Source organism: Haliotis asinina, chromosome 1 (assembly GCF_037392515.1).
Source record: "Haliotis asinina isolate JCU_RB_2024 chromosome 1, JCU_Hal_asi_v2, whole genome shotgun sequence".
In the NCBI taxonomy this organism is placed as follows: Eukaryota; Metazoa; Mollusca; class Gastropoda; order Lepetellida; family Haliotidae; genus Haliotis; species Haliotis asinina.
This window is the reverse complement of record NC_090280.1, coordinates 2,112,858-2,128,878: the sequence shown is the minus strand read 5'-3', so window position 1 is coordinate 2,128,878 and position 16,021 is coordinate 2,112,858.

Sequence of the window (16,021 nt, the reverse complement as noted above, 5' to 3'; positions counted from 1 at the left end):
TCTTTGAATGTATTTAAGAGCTGTTAATATGACGTTAGCTTCTGCTGTAAAAATAGAACTGTTATCTGGTTATCTAGAAGATATTGTTCTGGATCCAGTGACAGTGGCAAAAGCCACTGCGCCACTGACCTTGGACCCAGTTGTAAATAGGAATTTATAATTACTATAATTATGTTTTAATTGATTATATTCTTGTTTGTATTGTAATTCTTTAGTTTCTGATTTTTCCACCGTCCTTGGACCCATCTGTATCTAAGGATATATAATTATTATTTATATTAATGCTTCATTTGATTATATTCCTGTTTACTTTGTAATTCATTTGTTTCTGATTTTTTAAATGTGGCCAATGTTAGGTCAACTTGGGGCCCTACCAACTGCCAAGGAGGAGAAGAAAGAAGACGGGAGGGAGCTATGTTTTCCGGCTGAATGCCGGCAGCAGAAAGAAAGGGTGTAATTCTATGTCCTAGAACAAGAGAGGACTTTTTGTTGTATCAATCCTCATAAAGAGGATTGAAAACACAGTTATATGCAGGGTTAGATTGATTAGAGTATAATTTAGTAATGTACTGTGAAGTTAACTATATACGGCGCTGCTCAAGAGAAGGTTCATCGGCCTCAACATAGAGACTGTCAATGGTGTAGTTCTAAAAGACCCAAGACAAAGACTTTGACCTTGATGATGGACAGAATCTAATAGTTTTAAGTTGCTTTTGCAGGCCCCACCATAGACGATGGAGCCATAATCAAGTTTAGAACGCACGAGTGATCGATAGAGATGGAGAAGGGTACCTTGAGCCCCTCCCCATTTAGAATTTGAAACCACTTTCAACAAGTCAAGTGCCTTCAGGCGTTTTGTTTTAAGTGATTTAATATGCGGTAAAAACGTTAAGTGTGAGTCACAGATTAGAGCCAAGAACGTAGCTTCCTTAACAACTTTAATTGGCGTGCCATCTAGAGATAGTTCAGGGTCCTTATGTGGTTTATATCTACGACAAAAATGTATGCAGTTAGTTTTTGATTTAGAAAATTTAAAGCTGTTTTCAAGACACCATTTATTAATCTTGTTTAAACACAACTGCAGTTGCCGTTCAATGGTATGCATATTTTTACCACGACAAGAAATATTAAACTCATCCACAAATAATGATCCATCAATTGAATCGTTTAAAACTTTTGATAAACTGTTTATCTTTATACTAAAAAGTGTGACTGACAAAATACTGCCTCGTGGAACACACTGATCCTGATTGTAATAATCAGACAGGGTAGAACCCACTCGAACTTGAAATTGTCTGTTGTTTAAAAGTTTGCCTATGAATTCAGGCAAACGACCTCGCAACCCGAAATCATGTAAATCTCTCATAATGCTATATTTCCAGGTTGTGTCATATGCCTTCGCAAGATCAAAAAAGATTGAGACAATGTGTTGTTATTAATCACCGCGTTTTTCACAAATGATACTAAACGCACTAAGTGATCGACAGTACTTCTGCTTTTCCGGAAACCACATTGTATATCTGTGATAAGGTTATTTGTTTCCAAGTACCAAACAAGTCGATTATTTACCATGCATTCCATGGACTTGCAAACACAGCTAGTTAATGAAATCGGACGATAATTGGATGGATCCGTATGATCACGTCCAGGTTTAGGTATTGGTACTACTATAGCATCAGGCCCTGAGGAAGGAAATTTCGCAGAAGTCGAAATATCATGAAAAATTGATAAGAGCGTCTCTAAACAGGATTCTGGTAAGTGCTTCAGGAGTTGATAATGTATGTTATCAGCTCCTGTAGCAGTGTCATGAGCTTGATCAAGAGCAGTATGGAGTTCATGAATAGAAATGTTTCATTATAATCTTCCCCATTATCAAAATTGAAATTAATAGTTTTCTTTTCTTGTTGCTTTTGATATTGCTGACATTTAGGTATATAATTAGAAGAGGAAGAGTGTTTAGCAAGAGTTTTGCCCAGTTTATTCGCAATATCTGATTTATCTGTAAGTAATTGATCTCCATGTTTAAGATGATGGACACTAGATTTAGTACCTTTACCTTTGATTTTCTGGACCATGTTCCACACCTTGGACATGGGTGTCTGAGAATTTATTTTGGATACATAATTTTGCCAAGATTGGCGTTTGTTCTGTTTAAAAGTACGCTGTGCTTTAGCATTTAAGATTTTAAATTTATTTAAATTATGCACCATAGGATGGCGACGGAAATAATGTTCTGCTTTTTTTTCCTTGCCTTCCTAGCTTGTTTGCATTCATCGCTAAACCATGGTTTTCGAATACTAGTATGTGGAACTGCAGAAGACTTTGGTATACACTAATCAGCTATGGAATTCAGTTCATCAGAAAAACATTTAATAGCATCAGGAACGTCAATAAAACGTTCAGGTTTAAGTTTCTCCACACAGTGTTTCATATAAAGACCAATTAGCCCTTTTACATTCTGCCTTGATGATGGAGGAACATCGGATGGAGTTACAGATTTGAGTATAGTAGGAAAATGGTCGGTTCCACAGAGGTCATCGTGGACTGACCATTGAAATTCATTGAGTAGTTCAGAATTTGTGAGTGACAAGTCGAGAGCAGAATAGGTCCCTGTCCCAGGGTGTGAATATGTGTTGGAACCATCATTATAAATACATAAATCATTGTCAGAACAAAAGTCCTCCAACAACTTACCTTTAGTTTTTGTAGTTACACTACCCCAGAGTGGGTTGTGCCCACTTAAATCTCCCATTATAATACAGGGCTTCGGGAGTTGGTCATATAGAGCTTGAAGATCAGTTTTGGCAAACGTCAAAGACGGCGAAATATATAGAGAGCATAGCGTAAACGCTACATGTAACGTAGTTCTCACTGCAACAGCCTGCATATTAGTATTAAGTGAAACATGGCTTTGAATAACGTTTTGTCTGACTAGAATGGATCCGGATCACCCGGAGGTGCAAAAGAATGATATGCATTAAATTGACGAAGGTCAAATGTATCTGTCTGTTTTAAATATGTCTCTTGGAGGCATGTCGCTGAAGGTGTAAAATCTTGGACTAATAGCTGTAATTCATGTAAATTAGTCCTCAATCCTCTGCAGTTCCACTGTTCAATATTACTGTAATAAACTATCTTTGGGGGGATTCATTGGGAATCTATCTCGCACTCTTTTGGAGGGCGACAAGCTATGTGCCCTAGAATGGACGTTTTCAGAAACGTCCATGTCTTCAAGACACCCGTATTTATTGAACAATTGAATTTTGTTCTGTGACCCTTTAGGAGCTCTGCCACTTTGTTGTTTTGAAGCATCAGGCTTTGGCTTCGGTTTACTTTTCACTGTTTGTTGACTATCAGCTGTCGATTGAGACTTTGAGTGTGAATGAAATGATGATTTGTGATCAGAAGAAGACTTTGAGGTACTAGGAAGTGATTCCTCAGTCTGTGATGATATAGCAGGGTATAAAAACTGTGGAGAATCGCAATTTACCCAAGTCAAGGTAGTTTGGCAGCCTGTGGTTGATGTAGTTTTAGAGTTAGATCCCAATGATGTTTTTGCTACTGTAGCATAACTTTCTGGAAGATCAATATCTCTTAACCAGTTTTTTGGCTTTGGAAAAAAAAGAGATATTTTGAGTGAATGTGATTCTATTGATCTCCATTTGCTCTTTCCAAATAGGACATTGCTTAGAAAATGAAGAATGATCGCCTGAGCAATTGGTGCACTTTTTATAATCACTGTCACAATCTTCTGTTGTGTGTGTCTTCTCACCACAGTGAGCACACACAACAGGCAATGTGCAGGCATTTACTCCGTGTCCATATTTCTGGCACTTAAGACACCTTAGCGGGTTGGGGATGTATGTATCAACTGGAATGTTACAGTAGGCTGCCTTCACTGAATTGGGTGCATTTGGAGAGGAAAAAGTAAATAGGTACGTAGTCGTTTTGATGGTTTCGTTGTTTCTCTGAGTTGAAAAGCACTTGACATAGACCACACCTTGATCCTTCATTTCAGATCCTATATCAAGGTCCGACATATCATCAAACAATCGATCATGATCTCTCACAATACATTTACTCGTATTCAAGGTCTTGTGAGCAGAGACCGTGACCGGAATGCCCACGAAAGATTTCATGTTCATCAGGTTCGTTTCTTGTTGCTTTTTCCCGCATTCGACTAGCAGGGCACCCGAACGCAAGCGTCTAATGTTTTTCACCTCCCCAGCAACACCTTGAATACCCTTGGATACAGCAAAGGGGTTCAGCTTTAATGGTGTCTTGTCAGGAGTCTCAATAACAACGAAACGCGGCCAATATTCAACCGATGCAAACGGTCTATGGTCAGTATCAACAGGGTCAATATCAAGTGGACGTTTTGTTTTTTGGGTTGTGATTTCATACGCCATAATTAGAGTAATACGTTTCATTATCCGAGCTCCCCACCCACCACAGAGTACCACAAGGACAATGCTAAAGCAAGCGGGCATCCAGCTTGCGGCACCAAGGATACACGGATGATATACTCCAGTAGAAGAATTACAAAGAATTAATCCACCAGATTGGCCCATGAGCCACCGCCTTCTGGGCATAAGACTCTAGGCAAAATTCAGAACTTCAAATACGTTCCAAAACCAGAAAAGTCGATGAATAATTCAGCCAAGACTGAAATTAAAAGTCCTAATAAAATTTGTGCAATGGCATATATATAATCTATGCACAGGGCTTGGCATGACCAGCCGCTTGGTTGAATCGGACCAATTCAACCTTCCGTTTTGATGAAGTAAGTGGTGAAAGTGGTGTGTTGGGCAAATGGAAAGCAGTTAAAAGCCCAAATGCCCTCAACCACTAGGTTCCCATCCTCCACTGACACGGGACGCAACCCACGGCAAACAGGTTGCCCAATTTAGACGCCTCTTACGACAAGCAATGGGGTGCTGTGGACACATTCTTTCCCGGGTCCACACGGGAGAAGAGCACTTAGCGTTACCCAGCACTCACCACGAGGAGGCAGCTCTTCATGGGTGCCACATACTTTTTGTAAACTTTAACAAAACATTTAGATACCATAGAAATACCCCCACGTAACCAAGCAGATGCATATATCATAATCGGTGAATAACAAAAACGCACACCTGTTTTCTTCAGTATGGCATCCCACGACAGCCCAGGTGATGAATATTACCATGCCAGGTCCAAAGCATATTGCTTTGAACATGGTTTTCTGAATATCTCAAACATATCTGCCAGCAGCAACACATCTGTTTTCAAATATAAATCATGATAATCACCTAGTGTCTTACAGCAATGTTGTTCCCATACATTTTTAGTGTGGGCGCAATTGCCTTGTGAGACAGACGCTTCTGTGAGCTTGCTCGAGAAGCAGTCAATGGGAGGTAACTCTATCTCATTAAAACTAGACAAGTCGTCCATGTATTCATATGGGTAAATACCCTTACGCAGCAGCAAGGCTCTAGTTTTCTCTTCTGTGTATCGATTAGTTATAGCTGAATTGTCTGGGTTATTAGCCTTTACCAACCTGTCTAGAGATGACAACAGAAACTGAACACTATCAATGAATGTCACCCCATTTAGCGAAAAGGATATATATCTCTCCACGTTGTTTGGGATACAGGACATCTTGCCGTCTACCTTTGAAATAGCTTGCATAATCAAGTGTGAATCATACCCACATATATTGTGAAACACCACTGAGATATGAATAAGCTTAGGGTTTATTCTCAACTTTAGATTACAGTCATTGTGAGCCGCACCTCTGTATTTACCAATAATGTGACAGTGGTCTCTAACCGAATCACCATTCAGAGCTTTACAGCATATGTGACAATGCATGCTTTTGTTGTGGGCTTCCTGATCTGCTTGGGTCAAACACATTGGTGTTATGTTGTGCAATGTTTTCATAATCTCTTTCTCCTCGTGTTGTAAAGCCTTTAGAAATTTCTCAGCCATGTCTTTGCCTCTATAAATGACGGATTAGACTCATTGTGAGCCGCACCTCTGCATTTCCCTGTCACGTGACAGTGGTCTCTCACTGAATCACCAATCAGACGTTCACAGCATACATGACAATGCATGCTTTTGTTATAGGCCTCTCTATCTGCTAGGGTCATATGCATTGGTGTTATGTTATACAATTCTTTCCTGATCTATACTTCATCATGTTGTAAATATAAGCAACCACATAAGCAAAAACACATGCCTGATGCTGTTGAACTTTCTGAGTGTGACTTTCATGGGGTTGCCATATCAATAGGCTTAATAATGGCTTCAAAGTCTGCATAGATAATGTATGGTACTGGCATCTGATTTTTGTGGTTGATAAATTTCAAAATATTGTTGTTTTCAGTCGGCATATCTACACATATACCTGTGTCCCCTACACCTCGACAGTCATCCCTGTGTGAATCGAGTAGATCAGCCATAGAAAACCCATGAAGGCACCTTTCACAAAAGTGTTTCTTTCCCTCATATTTTGATTGATCATACAACAGTTGGCTGAAATACTTAATTCATAGGTAGTGGCATTTTTCACCTTGTTGTATCATAAATATATTAATCGTTTTACGACCATCAATGTCCATGTCAATAGAAGAGTTGATAGTATCTGTTTGTGTTGTAACTTCCTGATTATCTCTGAAGTAAACAATGGTCTGGTCTGTTTCATTCCCCTGTTGTTTCTCTAATGTCATCTTTAACATGAGTTGAAATTTAATACCTCTTAAATCATTCAGTTCTTCGTTCACTTTATCAAAAACCAATTGCCTTATATCTTCAATGTCTATGTTTCTTTGAACTTCCATCTACCACCCGCTCAAATATTTCCCTATAGCACACTCACAAGGCGTGAATTGTAATTCCATAGGGGCCTGTAAATTGAGTAATTCAATTTATCAGACTTTCTCATACCTGAATAATTTCTCAATCCCCTTTCACAAGCTTGTAATTTATGAGTATGAGAATGACCGGTAGCCAAAGGATTTCAGTTTGTAGGATGACCAATAGATTGGGAGTGTTTGAGCACAAGTTTCGCGCTGGGACATACAGATGTAGGAGTTCAGTGAGGTAGGAGGGAGCCAATCCATGGAGACACTTGTATGTCAAACAGAGAATCTTAAAGTCAGTTCTGGTCTTCACTGGTAGCCAATGCAAATCTTTCAACACAGGTGTTACATGGGAACATTTAGAAGTCTTGCTGATGATGCGGGCAGAAGTATTTTGTATCATTTGAAGTTTCAAAACGAGAGTAGAACTGAGGCCTTAAAGGATGCTGTTGCAGTAAACAAGCCTTGATGTAACAAAAGCTCGAAAAAGGGTACCAATGAGAACTGCTTCTGTGTTAGTGTCCTTGAGTTTAAATGTATTTGTAGTCATCCAGCACTTGATGTCCTGTGTACATTTAGCTATGCGGTTAAGAGATGTGGAGAGACCTGACAGATGGAAGGCTTTCAGGAGCTGAGTGTCAGGACCGAACCAAGGACTGACCCCTGTGGCACACCACATGTGATTGTAGCACCTTTAGATGTGAAGGTAATTTTTACTCACCTGTCTGTCACTATGAATAGTTAGTGATTCAATTAATAGTGTAAAGATAGGCATGGTACGAATGTTAACGTCTTTATTAGACGAAAACGACGTTCAGTTGAAATGGATTATATGAACACCTTTGACTAACAAATGAAGTAAAAGGTGTGAAACATGCTGTATAGTACTTTACACATATATTTACAGAAGCGTTATGGAGAGTATTGTGGAACAGTCGTGGTGATCTTCAAGAGACAAGAAACTGGAAAGAAGGCGTCACAGAAAAAAGCAGCAAAAACCCCGAAAGAATCAAATCTGTAAGTATATCTACTCGAATAACATGTAACAATTCTTTTTCATCACAATATCTGATGATGGATACTAAGCTCCAGAAATATACGTTTACATGTTTAGGGATTTTTGCTTTTTACATTCTTAAGATATGTAACATATGATTCAGATGATTAATTAATAAAGCGTAACATAAGAATCATCGTTATTGCATAACCCCTACAGTCTCTATACACAGAAAATAGGATATTACCAGTTGTTAGTGGTGAAGAAGATCTTTGAAGGGCATTTAGAACACAACGTTTCAATTACATGATGAAGGAGTAAGCATTAACTCCAAAGTGTTGTGTTCTCATAATAAAGAAGTTGATATCCATAAAAAATCTTCATTCAGATGAAGAAGATGCCAATTAATTGCTCTCGATCACCTTTACCTGGGAATCCAGTAAACTCGGGACCTACAAGTCTGCACTGGACTCAGTCACAATTTTCAACGCCACCATTCGAGCTAAGGTCAACATGAAGACCAGGATGAGGCATCCAAACCAGAATGATAGAGGGTTATCCGTCCAAGGATGCCCCGGAGTGGGCTATTACTAAGCTAATAGATCACATGAACGCAGTTTTTTTCTATTTTCAATTCAATTTGACTTATTCTCAATGTAAAACTTTAATAGGTTTGATCTTTAAAAAAAATATTCTAATTTTTTTTCAGTTTTATTCAATCTTAATTTGTATTTATTTTCAAATAGACCTATATTTATTTTAAATACACTTTTATTTATTTTCAAAGTTCTTTATTACATCTTATTATTGTAGTGTATTGCAAGCTGTGTGTTATAATATGTTTAGCAATAGTAGTGACTGATTTGGGTGTGTTTGTCTCTGTCAGTGTGAGGATGTACATGTCTGCCAAGGGGTGCAAGTGAATGCTAGCTATTGCATGTTTTTGGAAATATTTTTGTTATAAATGTTGATCAGTTAATTAGTGCTATATATTCTTATTAGTTATATGTTTGATCTCTGTTTGTCTGAAAATAAAACAGTGAATCATATTGTATCATTTTTACTTTATGTATCTGTTATGATTGCACACAAACTCCTTTTATTCTCTTTGCCAACCACGAGTAACAAGTATGTTACATACAATGACAAAAAATTGACTCCTGTGAACCCGAGTAAATGAAATGCTGAGGAAAGTTTTCTGGCAACAGAAACTCAGTTTGTAAGTCAGTCACATAACTAAAACTCTACGAAAACCTGATGCAGTCTTGGTAACTGAAAGTCTGCTGCAACCTGATGGGGTCTTGATAACTGAAACTCAACCGAAACCTGATGGATTCTCTAAGTTAACTAAAACTCAACGGAATCCCATTGGAAAATGGGTGACGGATATCGTGTGGAAACCCTTAGAAAGTGGATAATTGTAAGTTTTTGTTATTGCAGAAACTCAGTGTAAAAGAATGGAAACTTGCTGGATTCTAAGCGGAAACTTAAGTTTAAGTTTCAGTCCAGTTTCCATCAGTTTTCCACGTCAAGTTTTACCAAGTCATTTCTCCTGTGAGTGAATGACTTATAATTTAACGTCACATCAGCAATATTTCAGCCATATCGTGACGAGAATAAACATGATTATACAGAACATGTAGATATTATAAAACCCGCCATCAAAGTACGGTAAAATAACTAGAGTATCACAATTTGAGTTTAAGACTAGCATATGAAGTTGAAACGACAGCACAATTTGGACAATACATAATATAAAAGTAGGCTATAGATCACCAACAACTGAAGGTAGATCACCATACTAGAAACCAAGGGGACTTACGTTACTTTAGCTACCTACATGGTCTTTAGCTGGATTTACACCATCCCCTCAGCTGTTGGCGATTGTAGGAAAATGTAGCCAAAATTGTGTAATGACAAAAATAATACGTTTAAAATACCGGTAAGTTTAAATTTCACTTTGAAAGTTTGGGGACTTACACACCCTTTCAGGGGGACAATAATTTTACGCTGCTTTAACCCCCTTTGAGGGTACGGCCACCAACAATCGCAGTTGACAATTCACACTACCATGTTTAAAATATCAACTTTCTATTTACAAAACATATTATTCAAAATTTATCTAATAATTCTATTTCCTTTAAAAATTTGATGATTAAATGATAATTAACATTAAAAAGATCCTTCATTGTTTTGACAGTAAACTTTTTCTCCCTTGTGATGGCAAAATCAATACAGTCAAATAAGATATGCTTGACCGTGATTCCTTCATCACAAGGGATAAAAACCGGAGGATCCTCACCTTTAACTAAATATTCGTGTGTATGCCGCGTGTGGCCAATACGACATCGTCGTATAACGACCTCCTCAATTCTGGACTGACAGCCCAGGTAGGTAACACCAATATACGGGTTTATTTCATGTAATTTATTGATACCTACCTGGGTGTCCCACTTCTTTTGCATCAGATCACGGGTGTAAGTTCTAATGGTTGCTTTGTAATCTGAGTATAGAATAAGGAGTGGTGTCACAGATTTATTAAGTGCTGCCTTAGCAGCAAGATCTGCCATTGTGTTGCCAGAAATGCCCACGTGGCTGGGTAACCAACAAGAGACGATGTCATATTGGCCAGTAGCAAGATCATGATATAACTCAATAATTTGTATTAAAAGTGGATGTTTACAAGATAGCTTTTTAATAGCCTGAAGGCAAGAAAGAGAGTCAGAAAAGATTATATACTGTTTATGTGCAGGATGTCTTTGAGTGAGTGAGTGAGTGAGTGAGTTTAGTTTTACGTCGCACTTAGCAATATTCCAGCTGTATGGCGACGGTCTGTAAATAATCGAGTCTGGACCAGACAATCCAGTGATCAACAACATGAGCATCGATCTGCGCAGTTGGGAACCGATGACATGTGTCAACCAAGTCAGCTGTCTGACCACCCGATCCCGTTAGTCGCCTCTTACGACAAGCATAGTCACCTTTTATGGCAAGCATGGGAGGATGTCTTTGAATATATTTAAGAGCCCTTAGTATTGCGTTTGCGTCTGCTGTAAAAATAGAGCTATAATAAGGTATTCTAGAAGAGATTGTTCTGGATCCAATGACAGTGGCACAAGCCACTGCGCCACCATCCATGGACCCATCTGTAAACAAGAATTTGTATGTATTATATTTATGCTTTAATTGAATAAATTCTTGTTTATATTGTAATTCATTAGTTTCTGATTTTTTAAACACTGTCAGTGTGGCCTCGCCAATTGCCAAGGAGGAGAAGAAAAAATGCCATGAAGGAGAAATATTCTCCAGCTCAATCCCAGCTGCAGAAATGAATGGTTTGATTCTTATCCCAAGAGGTGGAACAAGTGAAGTTCTTTTATTATACAAATCCTCATGAAGAGGATTAAAAACGCAGTTATGAGCAGGATTGGATTCATTAGAATATAACTTTGTGATATATTGTAAAGAAAATTTGATACGGCGAAGTTTTACAGATGGCTTATCGGCCTCAGCGTACATACTGTCAATGGGAGATGTTCTGAAAGATCCAAGACAAAGTCTCAAACCTTGGTGTTGAATCGAATCTAATAGCTTTAGGCTGTTTTTGCAGGCCCAGCCACATACTATGGAGCCATAATCAAGTTTTGACTGGATGAGAGATCTGTGTAAATGAAGGAGTGTAGTTTGATCCCCTCCCCACTTTGAAATGGACACAAATGTTTGCCGAAAATCAATCCCAGAAACTTGGTTTCCTTTACAACGTAAATTGGAGAGCCATCCAAGAACAGTTTGGGATCTTTATGAGGCTTATATTTCCAACAGAAATGTATACATTTGGTCTTTATCTGTGGGAATTTAAAGCCATTCTCAAGTGACCATTTATGAATTTTATTTAAACACATCTGTAATTGCCTTTCGATGTTATGCATATTTTTACCACAACATGAAATGTAAAAATAATCCACAAACAATGACCCATCTATTGAGTCATTTAATACTTTCGAGAGACTATTGATTTTTATAATAAACAAGGTAACAGACAAAATACTACCTTGTGGAACTCCCTGATCCTGATTATAAATGGTCAGACAGGTTTGATCCAACGGGAACTTGAAATTGTCTGTCTTCTAAGAACTGGGATATAAAATTAGGCAAACGGCCTCTCAAACCAAAGTCATGTAAATCTCTCAAAATACCATGTTTCCATGTTGTATCATAGGCCTTTTGCAGGTCGAAAAAGATTGACACAGAATGCTGGTTATTTGCAATGGAATTATTAACGAATGATTTTAGGCAAACCAAATGATCAATAGTGCTTCGATTTTTCTGAAAACCACACTGAATTTTAGAATTAAGATGATTGGATTCTAGAAACCATACTAATCTATTATTGACCATGCGTTCCATGGTTTTACAAACGCAGCTTGTCAAAGAAATTAGTCTATAGTTAGATGGATCTGTATTGTCTCGGCCAGGCTTAGGTATTGGTACAACAATGGCATGATGCCACGAAGGAGGAAAGTGTCCTGTAGTCCAAATATGATAAAAAATGTTCAGAAGTGTCTCAAGACAGGCATTTGGTAAATGTTTCAGGAGCTGGTAGTGGATATTATCTGCTCCAGTTGCCGTATCATGAGCTTGCGCCAAGGCAGTATTCAGCTCATGCAGTGAAAATAGTTCATTATAATCTTCACCATTTTCGGAATGAAAGTTGAGTTTCAACTTTTCTTGATGAGTTTTATATCTCTGAAACTTCGGAAGATAATTTGATGAAGAAGAATGACTAGCTAAAGTTTCACCCAACTTGTTGGCAATGTCAGTTTCATCTGTTAACATATCATGTCCATCTTTAAGATGATGAACGCTAGAATTTCTACCTTTGCCCTTGATTGTCTGTATCATGTTCCACACCTTCGTCATTGGTGTACGTGAATTAATTTTTGACACAAAAGTCTTCCCAGACTGACGTTTACTTTGTTTAAAAGTACGCTGAGCCTTGGCATTATTTATTTTTACATTATTTAAATTGTGACCTGTAGGATGTTGTTGAAAGTACTTCTCTGCCTTTTTCCTTCTTTTCCTTGCCTGTTTACAATCATTAGAAAACCATGGTTCACGGCAATGAGGTTTAGCAGAGGACTTGGCAACAGTTTCATCAGCGATATCATTCAGTGTATCTGAGAACAACTGAATAGAATCAGGAACATTTACAAAAGTGTCAGATTTCAATTTTTCTGTACAAAGTGTTTGAAATAAAGGCCAGTTGGCTTTCTCAAAGTTCCACCGTGTTGCAGGTAGGTCATCAGTTGGATTTAAAGTGGAGAGAATTGTCGGAAAATGGTCACTACCACAAAGGTCATCATGGACCGACCGTTTAAACTCATAAGAAAGAAGATTTTTATGGATATCAACTTCTTTATGAGAGAACACACCGTTTCGGAGTTAATGCTTACTCCTTCATCAGGTGATTGAGAAAGGGATACAGAGGTGTATTTATATGTACAGGTAAAACAATAACAAAGTAACAAGTGGAATGAGTTAACGAAAGCTAGTATAAACAAGCACTGATAGGAAGCCGATAGTTAAGATAACAATGATGGAAGCCAATGGTAATGCATTACAGTTGATTGGATATGTTTACATAACACAGATACGGGGTAAGGCCGATGTACATGATTGGGGATAAGGATGGAAGCCAATGGTGATACATTACGCATGATAGGATGATGTACATAACACACGATAGGGGGTGAGCATGTTTACATGAGGGTTGATGATGTACAAACACAAGTAGAGTAAGCATTAACTCCGAAACGTTGTGTTCTCTCATAAAGAAGTTGATATCCATAAAAATCTTCTTTCTTATGTATTTTCACTTCTAAATGACATTCAAAGACGTTTAAACTCGTTATAAATATTTGGATCTGAGAGTGATAAGTCAAGTTCAGAATACTTTCCAGTTCCAGGATGTAAATATGTGGCTGATCCATCATTAAATAGGCATAGATTATTGTTAGAAATGAAGTCTTCAAGGATTTTGCCTTTATTATCATTATTAGTACTTCCCCACAAAGGATTATGTACGTTCAGATCACCCATAATTATAGAGGGTTTGGGAAGTTGGTGAAATAGATTCTGAAGATCGGACTGCTGAAGATCTGAAGAATGGGAAATATACAAAGAGCAAAGCGTAAAGGTTATCTGAAGAGTAAGACGGACGGCAACAGCCTGAAGATTGGTTTTAAGAGGAACCGGACTATGAATGACACCCTACCTCACGAGTAGAGAAACACCGCCCATGGCTTTTCCATCGGGAGGGGAGAATGCATGAAAAGAATTGTACCGACGCAGTTCAAATCGATCTGTACTTTTCAAGTACGTCTCCTGTAGACTAAAAGCTGATGGTGTAAAATCTTGTGATAATAACTGTAATTCTGTAAAATTGTTCCTGAGGCCTCTGCAATTCCACTGTATGAAATGCACAAAAAGCTGCTTAGTACGGTTCAACTGGAGATTGTGAGTGCGTGGCAGCGCTACTCCTACACCCTGTTTGTGACGGAGTTATCTCCATGTCAAGCGGTTCGAACAGATTTTGAACTGCCACAGAAGGTGTTAAATGAGAAGACTCTTCTAAATGCTGAAGGGCTCTGGTCTTTCTCCTCAACCTTTTCTTTTCATTATTTGTGAGTTTATCAACGCACTGTGTATCTGGAGTTAAATTAAAATCAGATATTTGTCTTGGCTGGTTGTTCTCAGTTTGTGAGGCTGATGATCGCTGACAATCTTGTGATGAGCGAGTCGCATCATCTAAGGTTATTTGAGAATCCTTTATCCAAGATATTTCACTCTGACAAGATGTTGAAACGAGAGTAGCTTTTTTGACAGAAGAGGAAACAGGAGAGGACACTGTAGCAGAATAGGTAGGAACTGTTGCTGGTTTTGACTGAGCCTGAATCAGTTTCTTTGCTTCGAAGTATGAGATATTATTGTTGCACTTCAGTTTCAAGATTTTGTTCTCATACTCAAATTTTGGACACGTTTTCCATGATGCCATATGCTCACCACTGCAATTTGCACACTTTATCTCATTAGTACATTCAGTGCCTTCACGGTTTCCACTACAACATGAGCATACTGGTTTACCTGTGCAAGATCTTGCACCATGTCCAAACTTTTGACATTTGTAACACCGTAGTGGATTTGGTACATATACCTCCACTCCAATATCACAATACCCAGCCTTTATGAATTTTGGAAGAGTTGTCAGACCAAACTTGAAAAGATTTGTTTTGACTAAAGTTGATTCTTGTTTTCTGCTGAAACTTTTAACAGAAGTAACCCCCTGATCTTTCAGTTCTGCCACAATCTCATCTTCTGTCATATCATACAAACAACGTGGCCTGTCTCTAACAATACCTCTACAGCTGTTGAGAGTTTTGTGAACAGAAACAACAACCTAGCTGTTTACAAACTGCTTTACTCCCAGCAGACTGACAGATTGTTGCCTTTGTAAACATTCAATCAAAAGAGAACCATTTCGTAAACGTGTTACGTTTTTCACCTCTCCACAGATACCTTGGATGCCCTTGGAGACGGCAAAAGGATTGATATTTAAAGGATGTCCATCAGAACTTTCAATTAAGAAAAACCTTGCCCAGGAATCATTTGTGAAAGTAGATATCTCTTCATCGGATGAAGAAGACATATGACGACGTTTGCTCGTTTTAGATGAACCAGAATGAGCGTTTTTAGCCATGGTGTATTACTGCCCCCCACCCGCCATGGAGAGTCAACAAGGATGGTACCGCAGTGGAAACCAGACTGCAACACCAGGGTTACAGGGATGTCATACTCCAGAAAATACAGACTTGAAAAGCCATGGTATCTAAAAGAGTAAGTGTCAGACTGGTTCGGCCCATGACACTGTCCTTAAGAACACGGAATTCAGAGATCTATATAACCAGTTTGACCCATGAGCCACTGCCTTCTGGCATAGGACTCTAGGTAAGTAAATGTATCAATAATTTGTATACTAGTATTTAAACTGACCAATACCCGAAAATATAAGTGCAAAATGTAAGCAATTTCTATGCACAGGGCATGGCGTGACCAGCTGATTGATTGAATCGGGCCCATTCAAACTCCCGTTACCCTCAAGCACCAGGATCCCTTCCTCCACCGT